Here is a 24245-nt window from a genome sequence, read left to right on the forward strand (position 1 = left end):
TACTGACAAACAACAATTGTGCCAAACTACACAAATACAACCCCCCACCCAAATAATCAATAAATAAATAGATAGGTAGATAAATAAATAATAAATATGTGAGTTGTAGAATCCTTGAAAGTAAGTCCATAAGTTATGGAATCAATTCAATGTTGAGGTGTGAAGTTATCCATGATGGTTCTGAAGCCTGATGGTAGAAGGATGAAAGGGTAGATCTGTCATTAGTGCCAACTCTAGTGCATGTTTTACACAGCAAATTCTATGCAATCCAATTTTAGAGATGTTCCCCTCACCACTCATATTGTCTGATTAAGCTCTGCTGAGTACTGACAACATTTTCTGTTTCCATTCCAGCCTTCCGGCATCTGCACAATTTTGCATTTACATCACCCAAAATAATGTGTCATTATTCATTATATACTGTTCATGAGATCTTGCTAAGGACAAACTGCATTCTATATTTGGCCGCATTTGAACTGAGAACAGTGATGGGACATTGAAAATAAGGTATGTGTTGAAAAGATTTGAGAGAAAATAAATATAGAGTTGTTAAGCTCAGGAAAAGTGTTGATCTGGTCATTTGTACATTAAAATGAAAATCTAGCAAAATTTGCAAATGTGGGAAACCTGAAGTAAAAACAGAAATGGCTGGAAACACTCAGCAGGTCAGGCAGTGTCAGTGGAAAAAGAAATAGTTAACTTGTCAGTTCTGGATCTAGGAAAGAGAGACAATCAGGTTGTTTTTTAATGAGGAAAGATGGTGGGGAAAGGGATGGGCAGATTAAAAAGGGAATGATAAACAATCTGCTGGAGGAAATCAGTAGGTTAAGCAGCATTTGCTGGAGTAAAGGGATTGTCAATATTTCAGGTCGAAACCCTGAACCAGGACAAAGGAAGTAACTTTGAGAGGAGTGAGTCCAAATGGGACAGTTACAAGCATAAGCTTCTTTGTGTAATGTGTGGTTAATAGCAAAACTGCAGGACATTCACAGCAGACCAAACCAAGTGAATAGTATCACACATACTGAGCTGAGATGATGACAGGCATTCATGGCCAGTTCTGATACAGGCAAAAAAAGAGTAAATTATCTAATATTGGAGAATTCAGATGAAGTAACACATATAAAATGCTGAAGGAACTTAGCAGGTCAGGCCGTATCTATGGAAATTAATAGATAGTTGATGTTTCGGGCTTACCTTCTTCAGGACTGAGAAGGAATGGGCAAGATGCTAGAATGAAAAAGTGGAGGGAGGGGAAGGGGGCCAGCTGGAAGGCGATACATAAAACCAGGTGGATGGGAAAGGTCAAGGGTCGTAGAAGAAGGAATCTGATAGGAGAGGAGACTGGATCCTAGGAGAAAGGAAAAGGCAGGTGAGAAAATGTAAAGGGTCAGAGAGGGGAATAGATGAAGGGGGAGAAAGAATTTGTATTGGAAGGAGAAATCAATATTCATGCCAACAGGTTGGAAGCTACCCAGATAGAATATAAGGTGTTGCTCTTCCACCCTGAGGGTGGCCTCATCTTGGCACAAGAGAAGTCCTTGGACTGCAGATGAAGAGTTGTTCCTCAAGTTTATACTGGACTGAGCCCAACAAAAGGAAGGTCAGCATGGGAGTGGGATGGTGAATGAACTGAGCAGGCAAACAGAAGCTCAGGGCCATTCCTACAGACTGTGTGACTAGCACTTGTTTCCTGTCAATGGCGTCTGAGCGGTCAGCTTCAGTGACTATGTCAGGCAACCGAATAACCAGCCAGGGTTCTTGTCCATGAACTTGCCAGTGGTTCTACCTCTGGGTTCCATTTATAGGAAGAAGAATAGGAGGGTAGTTCTCCAGTAACAACACATATCCCAGAGCAATTCTGTTGCCACCATCTCATCTGCTTTACTGCTTTGTTCCCAATTATATCACCAATTTGTGGTAGAATCTATGGTAAACGTGGATGAGAAAGAAAACAAGGTCAGATAACAATAATGCCAGAATGCAATATGATGGCATTATGTAGGCAGCCCTGAAACCAGTCTTTCTGCAGCAGTGGAATATATTTCAAGAAAGAAGGTGCAAATGACCAGATGTATTTGTATATCACTGTATCATCGTGGCAACTTAGATGATTTGGACTGAATAATTAATTGCAATGAAGCAGCTCATCAGTCTTAAACCTTGGCTGTGTTGGGAGTAATTATGTGTCACCTGCAGCCAATTACTTTGCCATTGGAGTGTATGGGATATTCTCCAATGACAAGTTCAATAGAACATTGGGACCTGCTCCATCATCTGAGTTGAGAAGCAAGAGGGCAGCAATTGGTCAGCGGTCTGCCATCAGGGTGTTCTAAATCCTGTGGCACTTCTCATTGATTATGGTGATAATTTGGTTGAATGCTGACAGAATTTGGGTTGTAGCATAACAGTACATCCATGGGTGATGAGCATCTGTTTAAATGGAAGCATGGGAACAGAGTAAATGAGGACATTATTGAGAGCACTCACTACACAATTGATGGCCCTTGGTATGGGTATAGAATCAGAGGAAGAGACAGGAAGAGAACCCCATGGAATATCTCCAGCTGAAGATTGTCACAACACTATCCTTCTAATGAGCTACCAAGCTGTAATTGGCCGATACTTCATAAGCTTTTGGTAGGGGAAGGGCATGGAAGCCTCATAAAGGGCAATTTGATTTCTGCTAACATTTCAAACCATGCTTAACTTCTCATCTAGGAGAAATGTCTGGGGTGTAAGAATCAGCTGCTAGATTGTGATTTGTATTGTATCTCTTACAAAGAACACTGAAGCTGCTGAGTTGTTATTCCTTCAGGCACTTACTTGAACCACAAAGCTTAAGGATTAGCTGCATTAGGTTTTATAGCACTGGAGCTTGGCGGTTTAATGTTTTTATTAAAACAAAAGAACTCCCCACAAAGACCAAGAGCATAAAATACCAGTCAAGGGTTAGTTTCTCCCAAAAGCCTCAACTTGCCCATCGCAACACACGTTTGCAATTAGAAGACTTAATGACTGCAACAAATGCTTGCCTGCTAAATGCGCCATTATTGCAACTCTTGGACATAATGCTCAGAGGATGTTTCAACATCCAACGGGGTTGAGTGAGCAAATATTTCCAAGTGGGTATTAGTTGACTTGATTTACAAATTGTGAAATGGATGCATTGAACTGTGCAATAATTTCAAGGAGTACATCTTCGAACTACACTTACTAACCCTGAGATTTCAAATCCTTAAGAAATCTTCTGACCCTTCAAAAACATTTGGCTGTAATTCAAAAAGTAAATTTCAAATAAGAACAATAATGCAAAACCATGGTGTAAACAAGATGATGTTGAATCCTTCATTTCCATCAGCTTTTTATCTGAAATCTGCAAAATATAGCTATTATTTGGAACATTTATTCATAATGGAATCATAGAGCACAAAGGCAGATGCTTTGGTTCATCCTAACACAAGAGATTCTGTAGATGCTGGAAATCCTGAGCAGCACACACACACAATGCTTGAAGAACTTAGCAGGTCAGGCACCATCTATGGAAATTGATAAACAGTTGACATTTTGGGCCAAGACCCTTAATCAGGACTGGAAATGAAGGGGGAAGATGCCAGAATGAGAAGGTGGTGGGCGGAGATGAAAGAGAATAAGCTAGAAGGTGATAGGTGAAGCCAGGTGGGTGGGGGAGAGGTATGAAGTAAGAAGCTGGAAGGTTATAGGTGGAAAAGGTAAAGGGCTGGAGAAGAAGAAATCTGATTTGAGAGGAGAGTGGACAATGGGAGAAAGGGTAGGAGGAGTGGCATCATAGGAAGTTGATAGGTGGGTGAGGAAAAGAGGTAAGAGGCCAAAGTATGGAATTGAAGAGGGGAGGGGGAACAATTTCCTGACATTAGAGAAATCAATGTTTATGCCATCAGGTTGGAGGTTACCTACATGGAATATGAGGTGTTGCACCTTCAGCCTGAGTGTCGCCTCTCTGTGGCAGAAGAGTAGGTCATGGGCTATCAAGTCAGAACGGGAATGGGGTAGGAATTAAATGGTTGACCACCAGGAAATCCTGTTTGTTTCTTTGCAGATAGATTGGAGGTGCTCGACAAAGCAGTCCCCCAATCTACATTGAGTCTCACTAATATAGAGGAGGTTGCATTGGGAGCAAGATACATAATTTCTGATCTGACATATCAGTCCATGGCCTCTACGTCCGCCATGATGAGGCCACTCTCAGGTTGGAGGAGCAGTAGCTCATATTTCGTTCTAGTAGCCTCCAACTTCATGATGAACATCAATTTCTCCAACTTCCAGTAATTTTTCCTTCTCCTCCTTCCCTCTTAAATTCCCCAATCTAGCCTCTTACCTATTCTCCACACCTGCCTATCACCTCCCTCTCGTGATTCTCACCCTTTCCTTTCTCCCATGGTCAGCTCTACTCTCCTATCGGATTCCTTCCTCTCCAGCCCTTTACCTTTCCCAAACACCTGGCTTCACCTATCACCTTCTGGCTTGTCCTCCTTCCCCTCTCCCCCACCTTCTTATTCTGGCATCTTCCCCCTTCCTTTCCAATCCTGATGAAAAGTCTTGGCCCGAATAATCGACTATTTATTATTTTCCATAGATACTACCTGAACTGCTGAGTTCCTCAAGTATTTTGTTTGTGTTACTTGAGTTCAATTTGTCTATGTTGATCATCAAGTACACATTTACATTGATCCCATCTATCAACACTTATTTTGTTGTTTTGGCAATTCAAATGTCTGTCCAGGTACTACATATATGCTATCAGAGTCTCAACCTTCTTCTCTCTCTCTGATATTGCATTATATATTCCAGTCCTCTAGTGAGAAATATTCCTCCTTGTATCCTTATAAATTTCATACTCCTTTAACTAAAACTTAATTCTCTAATATTGCAGCGTAATGTACCAAATTGCTACCGATATCTTTTCATTATAATATAGTCTGGGCTATCAAGTAATTAAAACAAAACTTTGTTCTGATTACTTGTGATAAAAATGATGAGTTAATTACAGTTTTAACGATTGTAAAATAATAATTTGATAGCAATATTCTTTGAATACTGTAAAAAGAAAAGTATGTGTGGGAGGATAATCTGCAGTTTGGGAGGGGAGTTTCTGGAGGGCAGAGAGAAAGGTAGAGCAGGATAGCAAGTGTAGTTCGATGAAAAGTGAAGAAATAGGGACTGGGAGAATGAAGGGGAATGGGAATACAGAAGAGATAGACGGATAGAAGAGGAGGTTGTATGGAAAGAAATGATAGAATGAAGGTGGTCTCAGCCTCATCTCTCCTCAATATCAAAGAAACATAGAAAACCTACAGCACCATACAGGCCCTTCGGCCCACAATGCTGTGCCGATCATGCACTTACTTTAGGAATTACCAAGTGTTACCCATAGCCCTCTATTTTTCTAAGCTCCTTGTACCTATCCAGGAGTCTCTTAAAAGAACCTTTCATATTCACCTCCACCAAAGTCACCGGCAGCCAATTCCATGTACTCACGACTCTCTGTGTAAAAAAAAAAAAACTTATCCCTGACATCTCCTCTGTACCTGCTTCCAAGCACCTTAAAACTGTACCCTCTCATGTTAGCCATTTCAGCCTTGGGAAAAAGCCTCTGACTATTCACATGATCAATGCCTCTCATTACCTTATACACCTCTATCAGGTCACCTCTCATCCTATGTCGCTCCAAGGAGAAAAGGCCAAGTTCACTCAACCTATTCTCATAAGGCATGTTCCCCAATCCAGGCAACATCCTTGTAAGTCTCCTCTGCACCCTTTCTATGGCTTCCACATCCTTCCTGTAGTGAGGCGACCAGAACTGAGCACAGTACTCCAAGTGGGGTCTGACCAGGGTCCTATATAGTTGTAACATTACCTCTCGGCTCTTCAACCTAATCCCACTGTTGATGAAGGCCAATACACTGTATGCCTTCTTAACCACAGAGTCAACCTGTGCAGCAGCTTTGAGCGTCCTATGGACATGGACTCCAAGATCCCTCTGATTCTCCACAATGCCAGAAGTTTTACCATTAATACTGTATTCTGCCCTGATATTTGACCTACCAAAATGAACCACCTCACTCTTATCTGGGTTGAACTTCATCTGCCACTTCTGAGCCCAGTTTTGCATCCTATTGATGTCCTGCTGTAATGTCTGACAGCCCTCCACACTTTCCACAACACCCCCAACCTTTGTGTCATCAGCAAATTTACTAACTCATCCCTCCACTTCCTCATCCAAGTCACTTATGAAAATCACAAAAAGAGGGGTCCACGAGCAGATCCCTGAGGCACACCTCTGGTCGCTGACCTGCATGCAGAATATGACCCGTCTACAACCACTCTTTGCCTTCTGTAGACAAGCCAATTCTGGATCCACAAAGCAAGATCCCCTTGGATCCCATGCCTCCTTACTTTCTCAATAAGCCTTGCATGGGATACCTCATCAAATGCCTTACTGAGATCCATATACACTACAACTACTGACCTGCCTTTGAGAAAGCCATGTTTACTATTCCTAATCATAATTCTGTCTCTCCAAATGTTCATAAATCCTGCCTCTCTGGATCTTCTCCATCAACTTACCAACTACTGAAGTAAGATATCCTCCTTCTCTTTTCTTTTATCCTCCTATCTTAGTCGCTCAACCTCCCTCTGTTCCCCTTTCTCTCCTCTCTGTCACCTCTCTTTCTTTTTCACATGGCTTTTTCTCCCCAAAACAACCTTATGTATTTTTCTTCATGTTTTCACACTTTCCAAACAATGACTATGAGGGAAATGAAAGTGTTTCCTTGATTCTAAGACCACAAAACATAAAAGCAGGAGTAATTCATCAGGCCTTTCAAACCTATCATGCGGTTCAATATGATTTGTCCCAGGCCTCAGTTCCTCCTGTTTGCCAGTTCCCTGTAACTTTTAGTTCCTTGATTTTCCAAATATCCATCTATCTCCACCATTAGTGTATCTAATGATTTTGTCTCAACCATCCTCTCAGGGGTCACCACCCACCCATTGACAGAATAAATCTCCATGCCCCTTAGAAATAACTGGCCCATTATTTTGCCGTTATATCCCCTTATTCATGACCATCCCACTTGTTGGAACTGCTCAACATCCTCTCTATGAAGCCCCCTTAGAATCCTACATGTTTGAATAAATTCATACTCATTCTTCTAAACTTAAAGGAATGTGCTTTTGTTAAAATAAAGCTCTCAACCCTGGAATTAGTCTTGTGTACTTACTTTCTCAATGTCACCATCCCACCAGTACCTACAACCAAGCTTCAAACCCTGGTCTTCTGTATCTCCCACTGCAACTGTCTCCTTGACTTCCCTATTGGGAGACACAGTCACTATGGGTCCGTGATAACTTCTCCTCCTCACAGACTGTCAATACAGGCACACCTTAAGAATGTGTGCTTAACCTAATGCTCTACTCTCTCTAAACTCATAACCGTGTGGCTAAACACAGCTCATGCACCATCTATATAAATCAGCTGCTGACACCACTCTTGGTTGTAGAATCACAAATGGTGATGAGGAGCTGTTGGGAAGTGAGATAGATTTGCTGGTTGAGTAGTGTTGCAACAACATCCTCAGATTTAACATCAGGAAGACAATGGAATTGATTGTCGACTTCAGGAAGAGAAAGTTGGGAGAAAACACACCAGTCCTCTTAGTGGAAAGTGGAAGCAGCTTCAGCTTCCTGAGCTTCAACATGTTCGAGAGTGTATCTGGTCAAACACATCAATGCAGTGACAAAGGTACACCCCCAGCTACATTTCATTTAGGAGTTTGAGGAGATTTAGTATGTAAACAAGACTCCAGCAAATTTCTACAGATGAATGGTGGAGAAAATTCTGACTGGCATCACCACCTAGTATGAACTCTCCAACATAGAGGATCAAAAGGGGCTTCAGAGGTCTCTAGATTTAGCCAGCTCCATCACGGGTGCAGCCATAAGATATAGGAGCCGAATTATACTATTTGGCCCATTGAGGACCTACCATCAAGGACATCTTCAAAAGGTGGTTTCTTAAAAAGGCAGCATCTGCAATAAGGACCTGCACCATCCAGGACATGCCTTTTACTTATTACTACCATTGGGGAAAAGGTACAGGAGCCTAAATAGCTACACTCAATTAATTAAGACTCAAAAATTCCCCTCCACCAGTCGATTTCTGAATAGTTCATGAATTTTCTTATTCCTCCATTTCACATTATTTATATTTTATAACATGTATTTTTAAGTCTTTGCATGGTACTGCTACCACAGAACAAATCTCATGTTATACTGTATGTCTGTAATAATCAATCTGATTTGGCTGCTTCCAGTGCAGCACCATTCTTCAAACCATGCACAGTATTCCAGTTGTAGTCCTATACAACCGTAACAAAACCCGACTATTCTTAAGCTCCTATCCATCTGCAGAAATAGGTTTACATAGCCTTCCTAACTATGCGTTGGACGAGTCAGTTAACCTTTTGTGATTCATGCACTAGAACACTCAGGCTATGTCCACACTTGACTGGATAATTTTGAAAACGCCAGTTTCGCGTAAAAACGATAGGCGTCCACGCCAAGTGTTTTTGAAAATATCTCCGTCCACATTAAAACAGGTATTTGGGCGAATCTCCTCCTACCCGGCATGCGCAATACACATCTCCAGAAAATAAGCGACATGTTTGGTGTCGAATCTCACTGTGAAAGTGCGGGTTTGTGCAGTTACAGACTAGAACAACTTAAAAGGAAATTGCCAAATGACCGACAGCTGTTGGCTGTCCTGCAGGATGACTTAAAACTAAAAAAAAACAAATACTGGAGCATTTAGAGGCAACCGACAGGGAGTTCACGGACAGATTGACTCGGCTGATGACGAACATTGAAAACCTGACTAACTCTGTTGCATTAAAAAAGCACCTTGTTAAATGTATAAAACACGTCTGCATCAGTGTTATCTTGTATTTCCATACATTAGGCTGTTACACATCTATTGTCAGAGAAGTACTTGCATAAATACGGTAGGTAAGCCACCTTCATACAAGCAAGGACGTAATACTTAATTGTTCAGTAAGTGATGGGTCAAAGTATTTGGTGAGTATATTTCTAACTCTTCTGATTTCAGTCTCATTGCCGCCTGTTCTGAAATTGTTAGGTTGTGTGGGGTGTTGCGTTCAAGGAACCAATGAAATGCCGCCGTCTGTTCCAGCGCATCGTGACAGCGTTTTTAGAAATCTCCGGTTACCCTGTCCACATTACTCTGCTCAGTCAGCGTTTTCAGATTGAAACACTCTGGAGGGCGTTTTAGAAAAGCGCCGTTTTCGGGGGAGGAAAACGCTGTTTCAGTGTGGACGGAGGGTCAAAGCGAAGAGAAAAAGCTTCAGTTACAGATTTATCCGGTCTAGTGTGGACGTAGCCTTAGGATCCCTCCTATATTCTCTCACTTGCATTCTCCATTTAGCTAATGATCTGCCTATCCACAACCACCCTTTGCTTCATCTTCCTCATCTGTCTTGACCTTACATTTAATTCTCTCCTCAATGTCATGAATGTAAATGGCAAGAATTATTCTAATTTATTTATTGAGCTACAGTGCAGAACAGGCCCTTCCAGCCTTTGAGCCATGCCTCCAGCAACCCCAGATTTAACTCTAGCCTAATCATGAGACAATTAACAATTACCAATTAATCTATCAACTGGTACACCTCTGGAGTATGGGAAAAAACCAGAGCAGCTGGCGGAAACCCATGCAGAAACAGGGAGAACGTACAAACTCCTTACAGGCAGCGGTGCGAATTGAACCCAGGTCACTACTGTAAAGTGTTGTACTAACCACTATTTTACCATACCGCCTACTGGAAGGCCAAGAACTAACCTTTGGGGTACTAGTTAAATCCCTGTTGCTTTGAAAGGATCCATTCCTTGCAGCTCTTTGTCGTCTTTGTGCAGTAAGTTTTCATTTCATGCTAATCCACTTCCCCCCTATTCCTGGGGTCTTTATTTATATATCAGCTTTTTATATGTACCACACATTGGCGAGACCATTTCTAGAAGACTATGTGCAGTTTTGGTTGCCGCACTTTAGGAGGATGTGGTTAAGTTAGAGACTGTGCAGAAAGGATTCACAGGAATACTGCATGGAGAAGAGAGCTTGAGCTAAAGGAAGTGATTGTATATCTGTTTACTTTTGAGCAAAGAAGGCTGAAAGTGACTTGACAGATTTTTTTTCAATTATGAGGGCCATTAACAGGGTAGACAATGACAATTTTCAGAGGAGTATGAAATTAAAGACCATAGGTTTATAGTGAGAGTGGAAAGATTTAAATAATATCTGAGCAAGCTGCCAGAGGTAGTGGTAGAAGCTGATACAATTTCAATGTTTAAAGGACATTTGGGTGGTATTATGGTTAGAATGTATCTGGAGAGATATTGGCCAGATGCAGGCAAATGGGATTAGCTTGGCTAGTCATCTGTCAGCTTGAATGAGCTGAGACTAAAGGCCTGCTTCAGTGCGATATAACTTTATGATGGTTGAATAGTTCACTGAATAAATTATTTTCCTTCTTCTGAAGCACTTAATGAGTTTCTCCCACTCTCCTTTAGTTGGCGACCAAGACTAACATGGGAACTATAGACATTTCCACAGATGGGGCAGGAGGAGGCTGATGAAGTAGGTGTCACTCTTTTGGGCAATGTACTTCTTTGACCACCTGCTCAGTGCTTTCTTGCACTCCTGCTGTTCGTGATGTAAATAGATGACGCGGATGAAAATGCAGATGGGTGGGTTAGTTAGTTTGTATATGATATGAAGTTTGATGGTGTTTTAGACTGTGTAGAAGACTGGTAAAAACTAGAGTGGGGTACAGGTCAGTTCTCAATATGCATTCAGAAATGGCAGATGGAGTTTAAGCCAGACAAACATGAAGCGTTGCACCTTGGTAGGTCAAGTGTAAAGAGATAGTACACTGTTAAACAGTGGGATCTTGGGGCCCAGTTCATAGCTCCATGAAAATGGCTGCACCGGTTGATAGGATGGTAGTGAAGGTATTTGGCATGCTTGCCTTTATTAATCGAGGCATTGAGTTCAACTGTTCAGACGTTATGTTACAGCTTTAAAAAAACTCTAGATATCTGAATGATTCCTTACAGTTCTGGTTGCCCCATTATAGGAAGTATGTCAAGGCCTTAGAGGGGGTGCGGAAGAGTTTTACCAGGATGCTGCCTGAATTAGAGTGCATGTGCTATAATGAGAGTTTGGACAAATTCTGCTTGTTTTCTCAGGAGTGGCAGAGACTGAGGAGGGATCTGATAGATGCTTATATGGTTACAGGAGGCAGGGATAGAGTAGACCTGTCTTTCTCAACCTTTTTACTCTGGGAAACCTTTGAAATAATGTTCAAATCTCAGGGAACTCCTGCATAAAATTTATTGTATCTACAGCTCATGGTACATTAGTGTGATCAGTAAGTTGTAGATATAATAATCCAAAAATAATTGTCAATGCTCTTTTGAAAAGAGAATGAATTTTTAGTTTACCTTTCTTGAAATTAATCTTTTTCTTCCCCTTTCATAAATTTTAAAAACTCATAAGGCAAACATAGTAAGTTTCTCAATTCTGGGTCGAATGAGATAAGCACACATGGATTTCACCTTCAGCTGAAATGAGACAATTTCTATCCTTGCTCTTGATACTTGTTAAACAAGAGAAAGCTTGCTCACACTTGTAAGAAGTTGAAAACTGCAGCAAAATGTTCATTGCTTTCCTATGAATGGCAGGAAACTCTTCTTTCACAGAAATCCAGAACTTGTCCAGGGGCAGGTCAGTAAATCTCATCTTGAGTGCACGATCAGAGTGCAGCTCACAAAGTTCTTCCTCTTCTCTTAAAATCAAGTTCTCAGGCTGACAGAAGATTCAGAGAAAGAGTCCCTCACCCAGTCACGACTCTCAAAAGACTAGAATGCAGGTAGTACAAATAATTAGGAAAGCTAACAGAAAATTAGTTATTGATAGAGAAATTGAACACACAAGTTGGAGGTTTTGCTTCAATTGCATATGACATCATAAGGGCATATTTGGAGTTCCCTGTCTGTGTAAGAACAAATATAAATACTTTGACTGCAGTTCAGAAATTATTTTCTAAACTGATTTCTGGAATGTGCTAGTCTTCTTATGGGGGAAGGTTATACAGGCTAGCTTTGAATCAGCTGGAGGTCACAAGCATGAATGGTGACCTGACTAATATATTCCTGATAAGTTTTAATAGGCTGGATGCAGAAGTATTTTTTGGAAGGATAATCTAATCTATCCGATTACTTTTACGGTGTGGAGATGTTCAATAAAGTTACAAATTTGGGTCTCTGAAGGTGTTGACTCTGAAATTCTCAACTTCACAGTGCAGTGGAGGCAGACTCTGATCTATAGAGGTTGAAAGGTTACCAGGTCATAGAGGGATGTAGAATTAAGGTTACAATCGAACCAGTCATGATATTATTGAATAGCGGACCGTAAGAAGCTGCAGAAGGTTGTAAATCTAGTCAGCTCCATCTTGGGCACTGGCCTACAAGGTACTCAGGACATCTTAAGAGGCGATATCTCAGAAAGGCAGTGTCCATTATTAAGGACCTCCAGTTCCCAGGGCATGCCATTTTCTCACTGTTACAATCAGGTAGGAGGTACAGAAGTCTGAAGGCACACACTCAGCAATTCAGGAACAGCTTCTTCCCCTCTGCCATCGGATTTTTAAATTTCTAAATGGACATTGAATCGTTGGACACTTTTTTAAAATATACATTTCTGTTTTTGCATGTTTTTTTAATCTATTCAATATATGTAATTGATTTACTTGTTTATTTTTTAAATTTTATTTATTATTATTTTTTCTCTGCTAGATTATGTATTGCATTGAACTGCTGCTGTTAAGTTAACACATTTCATGGTACATGCCAGTGATAATAACCCTGATTCTGATTCTGACTTGAGCAACCAATGGCCTACATATCCTTCTAATTTTTATATTTGTGTGGTATTTCTATTTAGTAGAAATAAACCTACTGTTTGTTATTCTTGTGCTTTGGCCTCATTATCCTGCAGCACAATTGTTACTGATTTATGGTTTTGTTCTCTCAAGTCCCTGCGGTTCTCCAATCCATGCAGATTATCTTTCAAGTAATATACAATCACCTTATTTAGAGTAGGAGACTGAAGTAGGCAATTAGATTGTACATTGGATATTCTCCATGGTTATAACTGTTGTAGAGGCTAATATGGTGTTAAGGTGACACATTTTTGATGTCAGTCAATTGAGCTCTTTATGTTTAAGGCTGCTGCTTTTAAAAATATTCTCAGAATCATAGGATCTTTGCTTTTTTCTTCACTTACCTGCCAAAATTCTAATTCTCCACAAATTTGCTAAATTTAGAATGGATTCCATAAAGTCAATATCCATCTTTGCATTTTGTGAAAATAAACATGCATGTAGATAGCAAAAATGTGAATATTCCAATTAATCACTGGATTGTCCTGTTTATTATTTATTGTAATGCCTGCACTGATTTTGTGCACCTTACGCAGTCCTGTGTAGGTCTGTAGTCTAGTGTAGCTTTCCCTGTGTTTTTTTTTACGTAGTTCAGTCTAGTTTTTGTACTGTGTCGTGTAACGCCATGGTCCTGAAAAACGTTGTCTCATTTTTACTATGTACTGTACCAGCAGTTATGGTCGAAATGACAATAAAAGTGACTTGACTTGACTTCACTTGACTTGGAGTGTTTTCTTCCCTAGATTATAAGAATATCAGATGTAATTTTTACCCCACCTCTTATCAAAATAATGAGTTTTACAACATTTTGATTATTCTGTTAAAAGTTCATGGAAATATATTGAGGAAAATTCATTTTGATTTCCACTGACTGCTGTTATATTGATTAACTTGGTCCACTGCATCTTTGCAATTTAGGTTTTTATTTCATTTCATATAATATGCATCTTTACTCTTTGTTGCTTTGAAACGTATCATCGTCATGTTTAGGAACTGATTCAGTGAGGTCACAACAATTGTAAAAACTTTGAATATTTAATATCTCTCTGCAAATTACTACGTGTAATTTATTTTAGGAATCATTTATTTTTTTCTATTAATTTCATCTGTGGTGTTCTATACCATCTGTGATCATCCAATAAGTATCAGAAAACAGATTGAGGTTGTTAACTCCAGAATGTCTTGATCAAAAATTGAACTAGTTCCACTTGTATATTGGTGAGACCGGGTGTAGGTTGGGAGACCGCTTAACCAAGCACCTATGCTCTGTCTGCCGAAAAGGTAGGATCTCCCAGTGGCCATCTATTTAAATCCCATTTCCCATTCCCATCCTGATATGTCATTCCATGGCCTCCTCTACTGTTGCAATGAGGCCACACTCAGGTAGGAAGAACAACACCTTATATTCTGTCTGGGTAGCTTCCAACCTGATGGTATGAACATCAATTACTCAAACTTCCAGTAATGCCCAACCCATCTCTCCTTCACCATTCCCCATCTCCTTTTCCTTCTCTTATCTCCTTGCCCACCCATAGCCTCCCTCTGGTGCTCAACTTCCCAGCTCTTTACTTCATCTCTCCCCCTTCAGGTTTTGCCTGTCGCCTTGTGTTTTTCTCTCCCCTCCCCACCTTTTAAATCTAATCCTCAACTTTTTTTCTCCAGTCCTGCTGAAGGGTCTCAGCCCGAAACATCGACTATACTCTTTTCCATTTATGCTGCTTGGTCTGCTGCGTTCCTCCAGCATTTTGTGTGGGTTGCTTGGATTTCCAGAATCTGCAGATTTTCTTTTCTTTTTGATTGAGTTCCACTTCCCTTCTGTTTCCCAATAGTCCTACACATTTTTCCTTCCAATGTTATGAAATGCACTTTGCTATTAAATCTCTTTGCAGTCAGCGGAGTAATAGATCAAATGTGACACTTGACACTAATTCCCCTTGGAGGGCAGCTACTCTGCATTTGTGACAACTGATTACTTGAGCCAGTTGAAAGTGAATTGAATTGAATTTCCTAGTCTAAGTCCTTGCCAGTGGTCCAGGAAAGGTATAGTCAGATCTTCTGGGCTTAAATCTACCTCTGAATTGAATTTTCCTTTGGTCATGGAGCACTTGTCTTATAAGTACAAGAGCTGCTTCATAAACTTTATATTTTATCAAGATCATCTCCAAATTTTTTTTCTATGTCTTTGTGAAAAAAAAATGTTCTCCAAGGTTACATTGAAATGGTGAATGTTTATTTTAGGAATGGAAATTCATGAAATGGCCTTCCTCTAACACTGACAGAATAAAACTTAGGATGAAGGATAGCTTGCTACCACTTAAGTTTTCTGAGTTCTTACTTGGTTAGCAAGGCCAATGCGGAAACTACAGACTCCTCCACACATGAGCAAAGTAGTCACTGGCAGACTGGGTCAATGGGTAGTCTACACGATGATACGACAATCATGACAGTTTAGCAACACTGGATGCACAAATTTATTTTGTGCAAACACCCCTTTGCACTAAATGGACTTTGTTTTGTTTGTCTTGATTATATTTGTAAAAATGTGTATAATTTATGAATAATTTAATCCCTTTTTTGTGAATGCTGCTTATGTGATGCCATGTGCCTGTAATGCTGTTGCAAGTAAGCTTTTCCTTTGAAGCGCCTGCAGCCATCTGCACTTGCCTCCGCATGGTACTTAGCTCTGCAGCTGTGGCCTACAGCCATCAGGCTGCAGTACTGAACTCGTTGTGTGGTTGGGAACTTACTTTCAGAGATTCTGCAGTGCATGTTCTGTGGATTGTTTGCTTTTATGTTTTGTTTGCAGAAATTGTTCTTTCTTTTTTGCATATGGGATGCATTACTATTTTTGTGGTGTGGGTTTTGGCGTGAGTTCTATTATGTTTCTTTGTTTTATGGTTGCCTGCGAGAGAATGAAATTCTAGGTTTCATATGGTATACATGTACTTTGAACTTCGGCAAAAGTTCCAAGGAGGCATATCACTGTAAGCTCAACTTTGACTTTGACATTATATTATCTACTTCAGAAGCCTTTTGGGTGTTCCTGGTGGCTTTGAAGTTCTCAGAATTATTCTGAATGTTACTTCTCCTCTTGCGTGAGAGGTTCCTGGGAATTAACAAGGATGTTGGATTTCTTTTCTTAAGGTTTTAATCATATCATTGAATTATTCTCTTTCTCATGATGGAACTTAAGAGTACAGAACATATTTCATTAACTTGGTATTGGGTGTGCCACTTTAATGCTAATCAGGTTAATCAGTTCAGACAATAAAGGGTATAGTCATGGTAGACATTACTTCACATTTGGTGAATTTCAGGTTGTGCGTTAGATTCAAGGTTGAAGTGCCTTAAGTTCTTGGCAACAATTGGGCAGTATCAAAGGAAGCCATTTGTTTCAACAAGTCATCCAGTATTTCACTTGTCTCTTGTGATCTATCCAACAAGACTAGAGCTGTTAACTTAACTGTTATTAGGACTTTAAAATATATTGTACAATACCACGATTAATGTAAAAACCTATTGGTTAGAATAGTCATTCACACGGTATGAATCATTGAATTTCATTTCTTGTCATCAGAAATTTGCTTGAGAAATGGAATGTATTAAATCAGCATGTTATTAATAATTTGCAGTATAGGCTGACTTTATTGTAGGAAGCAATGTGTACTACACAGCATTTCTCTGCTTGTAATAACATGAAATTTCAAAGGCACAATTTGCTGTAAAACAGTCATAATGTAATGACTAGTTTGCAAACCTGGCTTAAACATGTGCAGAATTTAAGATTTAATATTGCTAGATGTGAGGTTCTTAGGAGAAGTAGTGGATCTAAAGCTATGAAGCACTGAGCTTAGTTTTATTGTGGGTTAATTATAATAGAGGATTGACAATGCTCTTTCATTGGAATCAAAGGACAAGAAAAGTTACATATGTATAAAATATACATCCCAATAGAAAGGACATTCTTTGTGCAAACTACAGATGATTGTAAAAATTGAATTTTTGTATACTGGGATTGAACACGGTAAAGACTGGGGGTGAATGTATAATTACCAAAATCTGAATAAAATTGGTATATTTTTATCAGACAGAAAGAGATACAGTGTTGGATCAAATACAAAGGAATGAACAATACCAGGCAGAGATTGTTGCAGTGCTTATAGATAATAGCGACCATGATATACTTTGGTTTTAAATAGCTGAGCATTTGGAAAATCAAAGAAAATCACAATTTGAAGCATTCAAGTAAACATTTCTTGAAATTAAATGAAAATAAAACTGAAATACTTCTGGTTGTTCCCAAAACTAAAAGACATAAACTTCTTGATAAACTTGGGAACTTATCTCCCCTTATAAAACGAAAAGTAACTAGCCCAGGTGTTAACTTAATTCAGATTTGAATTTTAAATCCCACATAAAGAAGTTGACCAGAGCATTTCTAAATTTAAAAAAATATTGCAAAAGACTGGCCATTCCTGTCATGTCATCTTGCTGAAAAACTAATTCAACATTTATATCAAATAGACTAAATTACTGCAATGCACTTCTTACTGGCCTTCCAAAACAATCTATTGACAAACTTCAACTCATTCAGAATGCCACTGCTGGACTTCTAATTAAAACCAGGATGAGGAAGCATATTACTCCCTTCCTAGCTACTCTACATTGACTTCCTGTATTTTTTATAATTGATTTTAAAGTTCTATTGCTTGTTTTTAAAGCTCTCAGTGGTCTGGAAATGGAGTACATCACAGAATTGCTTTGATTTTATAGACCTGTTTGAGCCCTCAGGTCTTTTTCTGTCGGTCACTTAAATCCAATACCAAAAAAACTATAAAGGGTGCAGACTCAGTTAACACTTTTAAATGCCAGCTCAAAACCTATTTATTTAATCCATCTTTTAATTAACATCTTTTTTATCTTACCTTCATGTTTATACCTTAACCCATTGTAAAGCATTTTGAATTACATCATCTGTATGAAAAGAACTCTATAAATAAGTTATTATATTTTTAAAGTAAAAAGTTGATAATTCAAGCATGGAGGTAGCACATGTAGCAGAAAACAGTGTGTGGTCCTTCCAGGCAAAGATGATTCAGAGACAAGTCTGTTCCTATTTGGAGGAACAACAAGGGATCAAAAATTCAAGGTCTCTGTATGAAAAGCAGAGATGAAAATGAAACAAAGAGAGTTTCTAATAAGTACAAAACAATGAGAAAATCAGCTTAGAGTAAAGGCGGCATTTGGTCAAAAGCATCTCATGTTTGGTCAAAACTTCTTAAGTGCTGTATGAGGTCCTGCCTCTGCTGCCTCCTCAGGCAGTGCCTTCCAGATTTTAAGTAGCTGATGGGTACAAAAGATTTTTCTTAATATTCACTCTAAATGTCTTGCCTTTCCCCTAATGTCTCTAGTTTTAGATACCTCTTCTGTGGGGAAAAGTTCTTTTCACAGTCTGATCTGTGCCCTTCCATAGCAACCTCCCATAATCTTGTTAACACTTGGAAAAGCATGGGCTAATGATGGGCAGTCAACATTCGGATTATTAAAAGCAAGTTGTTTTTGACTCACTTAAGGTTCTCTGAGGAAATGATAAGGTAATACAGTAAAGAAATTTATTTGGACTTTAAAGAGGCTTTTTATAAAGCTTCCCACAGCAATCATTCATGAAATAACAATGCAATTGCAAAGATATTAATTAATTTGAATACACAATTGGATGAAGTATTAGAGGAAGAGATTAATGTTGAATGGATATTTCTGGATAGACAGTTGTATGCAGCTCGATAGCCAGCTCCTCAGTATAAGAATCAGTATCAGGTTTAATATGACAGACATATGTTATGAAGTTTATAGTTTTGCACCAGCAGTACAGTGCAATACATAACAAATTTAAAGTTCAAAGTACGTTTATTATCAAAACATGCATTCAGTATACAACCCTGAGATTTATTTTCCACCCAGACAGCCATTAAACAAAGAAAACCATGGAACACATTCAAAGACAAACATCAAACCACCCCCCCCCCATGTGCAAAAAACAAATCACACAAATGGCACTAAGAAAGAATGAGTGAAAGTACAGAACACAAAATCAAAAGACTCCAGTCGAACTACAGTCCAGTCCACAAAACACAGACCCAGAACTTCGGCACCATTCTCCGACAGGGAGAGAAAGCTCATCCGAACATGAGGGCCTTCGCTAGGAGCAGCGAGCAAGAAGCTGGTAGACGGTGTCGAACATTTGCTCATCTTCCACACTTGCCTTGTTTCCATCTTCCCCGGTCCTTTACTCGGCAAGATCGGTGAGAAACGGAGTGGCTCATGGGCTTTTCTCTAAGCCTCTTAACCTCGAGGCCATGACGCCTCATGGGAGACCCTTGGAGACAGCAAAATGCAAGATCACTCAATCAGCCCACAAACACATCATTGAACTGTAGAGCACAGGCATCAACAGTACCGGAACCACATTTAAAAACAAAAAGAAGATGTAAAAGAATTGAAGGAAATATGTATAAAGAAATAAGAAATATATTAAAAAATAAATTAAATAGTGCAAAAAGAAAGCAAAAGTAGTGAGGTAGTGTTGATGGATTGGTTCATTGTGAGTTCAGTAATCTGATGGAGGAGGAGAAGAAGCTGTTTCTAAAGCATTGAATGTGTGTCTTCAGGCTCCTTATCTTTTGTGTCTTACAGTTAGAAGCAATACTTTCATTATATTGGTGACCTGATTGGTATATAGTGAATACAGTTGTTAAGGCTGCAGATTATCTTAATTCTGACAATGTGCCTAAAAGTAAAAGCAAACTTCAGAAGCACATTGATATAAGCAGACACATGCCTGTTGCAGGTTGAAAGTCTGCATGCATGAAACGTCATCCTTTAGAAAAATATTAGAGAGAGGCAGTAGAATGTGAGTGTAGGATATAGGAGCAGGAGTTGGCCACACAACGTATCAAGTCTGTTTTGCTTTTCCATGACTGATCTGACCTTGGCCTCGAACCCTCTTTTGTATTGGTTTTCCCTAACTCTCAACTCTCTGTAGTTCAAAGAGTTATATTGGCCTTGAATGTTCTCAATGGCCATCTCTGCAATTTTCTAGGGTGGAAAATTCTATAAAATTCAGTTCACCCTGATGGAAGCAGTTTTTCTCTATCTCTTACTTCAATAGGACATCCTTAAGTTGAAACTGTTAACTTCTAGTGTCTGCCCATGATGAAGTCTTCTCTTAGTAATAGCCCCCACAATAATATGTTTTCATAAAATTACTCTTCATTCTCCTGAACTCCATTCAGATACAATATAGCCTTGTGTGCTGAATATTACTCATCAAAGCAGTGTTCATCCCTGCAATTAATATAAAAGTTCATTCCTTTGCCTTTGACTGGGCCTTCCTTTAAATAAGGAAACCCCCAGTATAACCAATGTTATCCCAAAACTTATCAAAATTTACAGTGTTTATAAAATGTGTTCATCCCCCTGAAATTTTTCATGTTTTATTATTTTACAACATTGAATCACAGTGGATTTAATTTGGCTTTTCTTGACATTGATCAATCAAAAAGGAGTCTTTTGTGTCAAAGAGAAAACAGATCTCTAAAATATGATCTGAAATAATTACAAATATAAAACAGAAAATAATTGATTGCTTAAGTATTCAACCCCTTCAAGTCAGTATTTAGTAGAAGTGCCTTTGACAGCGGTTACAGCCGTGAGTCTGTGTAGATAGGTCTCTATCAGCTTTCTACATCTGGATACTGCAACTTTCCCTTACTCTTCTTAACAAAACTGCTCAAGCTCTGTTGGATTGACTGGGGATCATGAGGAACAGCCCTTTTGAAGTCCTGCCACAAATTTATCAGTTGGATTGAGATCTGGACTTTGACTTGGGCACACCAGAACATTAACTTTGTTGTTTTTAAGCCATTCCTGTGTAGCTTTGGCTTTATGTTTCACCCATAGCCCAAAGATGTACCAGTTGCTAGGGTAATTGGTCATTCCAAATTGTCCCAGGTTTAGGCCTGGATTAAATCAGGGGATTGCTGGGTGGTGCATCTCAAAGGGCAGAAGGGCCTATTCTGTGCTTTATCTCAATAAATAAATAAAAAGACCAAATAAAGGTATTTAAAATTATGAACAGACTTGATAGATCATAAAATGTTACTTTCTCCAGCAAGTATATAGACTACAAGCCATCATTAATATAAAATAATTGCTAAGAAAAATAAGGAATTAGTTCCTGCCTCTTGGTCAACTGTACATAAAATAGTGAAGCCAGGTTGGTCTAACTAGCCATCACAACACCATATACAGGATGTCATGGTCTGAATAAAGAATGAGTGATGAGTACAAGCAGTCATAGGTATAAAATAAACACAAGGGAAAATGAGAAATGATTTCTTGATCCTGCATCCAGTGACAGGATGGAAATCATATTCCAGAGGAAGTTTCTAAAGCCAGTTGCAAATGTTTTCCAGGAGAATGGATTTGCAGCTTTACAGGGAAGAAGCTGGATTGAGGACTAACTTTGACAATCGTTTCCAAGTGCTGGCGCGTCCATGAAAGACCAAACAACTCCCCTTTGTGCTATAAGCTTCTACAATCCATTGTAGCACAATGTAAAATTAAAGATTTGCATTCATGTGGTGCTTTTCCCATTCCTTTCAGTACATGCCAAAAGCCTGACAGCCAGCGAAATCTTGCTGAAATCTAGACACTGCTGTAATGGAGGGAATGTGGCCATCACTTTAAATGATCTAAATTGAAAATAAACGTAAAATCTATTATCAGTAATTTTAAGGATGAATGTATTGAACTGAAAAGCCCATCAGGCAAGGCTGAGTAAAATATAATTCTTACTTACATTCGTGGCTTTGTTTTGACTAACACCAACTCTGACAGCATCTCAGTGCTGCAAGAGGGGGTCAGTTAGACAGCCTTTATGCTGAAGCTCATGGGGAGTGATTCAAATCTATCTAAAGGCATAGTTGCAACCATATTTGCACGTTAGTTCTTTGTCCGTCTTTGTGTGTAGTTTTTCATTGGTTCTATTGTATTTCTCTGTTCTTCTGTGAATGCCTTTCAGGAAATGAATCTCAAGATAGTATATGGTGACATATATGTATTTCAATTACAAGGTGACTTTGATCCTTGACCTTTTGAGCCACAACTAGTAGACGTCAGTCTGTGTGGTATCCAAATTCTCCCATATATAAATAACATTTCTGCTATGTGTCCGTGATCCAGTGCATACAAAAGGACATGCAAGCATTGGAATATTGATGTAATTTAAAAGTAGGATGTTTTTCTGTATGAATATTATTGGAATGGCATCAACACGCAGCAGTACATCTGTTAGGGTTGTGTATGCTTGTGCAAGCGTTATGGAGCTGCTGCGCAGATCTACTGAGTTGTGGAAGTTTCATATCAACAACAGCAGCAGTACTGAGAGATTGCAACTTTTGTTTCTTACCTCTGCTGTGAATTCATTGACCCTATTGTTCCAACATTTGGCATTCATTGAAGGATTTTTTTTTACCCTAGGCATAATTAACAAACTAGTACCGAGGGGTAATTTGTAGAAAATTACAGGGAAATTACATCAAATGAAAAGTGTTAATTCAGTTGTGCTTCTGCCAAATGCCAGAATGGGTCAATTGCTGTTACTATGACAATTTAATAAATAGATGCAAGAAATTAACCTTTTGAAACCTTGTTCATTTTTCTCCTTTTGGAAGATTTCTCACATTTCTGATATAGGATCAAAATAAATTCCTTCATTAAGTCTTTAGTCTTTGAAAAGAAAAATAAACAGAAGAAGCAGACAAAATATAAAACAGTTACAAAGACAATCACCAAAATCATATTGATTGATTATATAATTGATAGATTAATTAACAGTTTTGATAAAGAAAAAACCCTGAGGAAATTTCCCCATGATCATCCTGATGCATGCAATGCAGCTGTGAATGGAAGTTTCTGGCACACAGCTGTAGTTATATGTGTCATAATGTCACAATTTAATGGCATATGTCAGTGATGATAAACCTGATTCTGTTATGGGTCTCTTTTGTGGATGGAGAGTGGGAAGGGAACAGGGATAGGGGAATCATTGTTGGGAAAAGAGGCTGCGAGATGGAAGGGAGTGGGAGAAACATTCTCCAATGATCAATAAACCAATTGTTTGGAATCAAATTACTTTGCCTGGTGTTTCAGAGCTGGGTGTCGGCACCTGCGCCACTCTCTGCCCATGGCACTCTTCTCTGTCACCTTTCCCACATGCCTCCCATAGTGCTGCACCTTTGCCATTCCCAACATCCTTTGCTCCCGACCAATTTGCAGACTCGCTCTGCACTCCATGTTGACAAATACAGTACTACGCAAAAGTCTTAGGCTCCCTAGCCTAGCAAAATATACGTCTTTGTTTGTTTGCACAATACTGTGTATATGAAAGTAAACTTAGTATGATAGAGAAAGTGCCATTTTTGGATTGGAATTGTGAGTGTTGTTAAGAGCTGTAAGTCAAGTAAATATTCTTGCATTTACTATTGTCAGGAGTCCAGTACAGCATAAGGCAAGTGAAAACATTGTTCGCTAGAGCATTGTTTGCTTTTTAGATCAATTGATGGGACTTCTGTTTTGAACTGTGGTGACTTGTTATTATAGACTCTTGATTTGTTTTTGCAGAGGTTTTCTACCAACAGCTGAGCTGTGTTTATATCAATAGGAAAAAAAACTTTTCCCATTGTTAATATTTAATAAGATGTCCTTAGACACATTAAAAGGAGCAGCATGATGGTGTAATAAAATAATTTCTGCAATATTGTTAGTATTGAAGGCTGGAAATTATTTATATATACAGGTCCACAATCCCTTATCTGAAATCCTTGGGGCCAGTTGCATTTCTGAACTCAGAATTTTTCGGATTTCAGAAAATTGATAATTATATTGATAATTAACCTGTCTCAGTGCGGGTGGCCTTTAGGACCCGGGGGAGCTTCGGACCTACGCACATCCTCCCGTATACTTTAAATCATCTCTCTAGATTACTTATAATACAGGTCCACAATCCCTTACCCGAAATTCTGAAATCCAAAAAGCTCCAAAATCCAAAGTTTTTCTCGCCAGCAGCTGACATCACTCAGGTGTGACGTGGCAACATTAGCAGAGGCCGCCAGACATCAGTTGTGGCTC

General features: G+C 39.2%; 1 protein-coding gene across 3 annotated transcripts in view; it reads left to right on the forward strand.

The window, feature by feature from the left end:
* Positions 1-24245, forward strand: part of brinp1 (bone morphogenetic protein/retinoic acid inducible neural-specific 1) — a 403545-nt gene that overhangs the window by 56924 nt on the left and 322376 nt on the right. Inside the window, exon 2 of one of the 3 annotated variants that reach the window (XM_073052227.1) lies at positions 10624-10690. The exons of the other annotated variants lie outside the window; for them this stretch is intronic. The gene's annotated coding sequence lies outside the window, so the exon portion shown is untranslated. The remainder of the gene's footprint in view (positions 1-10623; positions 10691-24245) is intronic. 3 annotated transcript variants of the gene reach the window in all.

Source organism: Hemitrygon akajei, chromosome 7 (genome assembly GCF_048418815.1).
Source record: "Hemitrygon akajei chromosome 7, sHemAka1.3, whole genome shotgun sequence".
Taxonomy (NCBI): Eukaryota; Metazoa; Chordata; class Chondrichthyes; order Myliobatiformes; family Dasyatidae; genus Hemitrygon; species Hemitrygon akajei.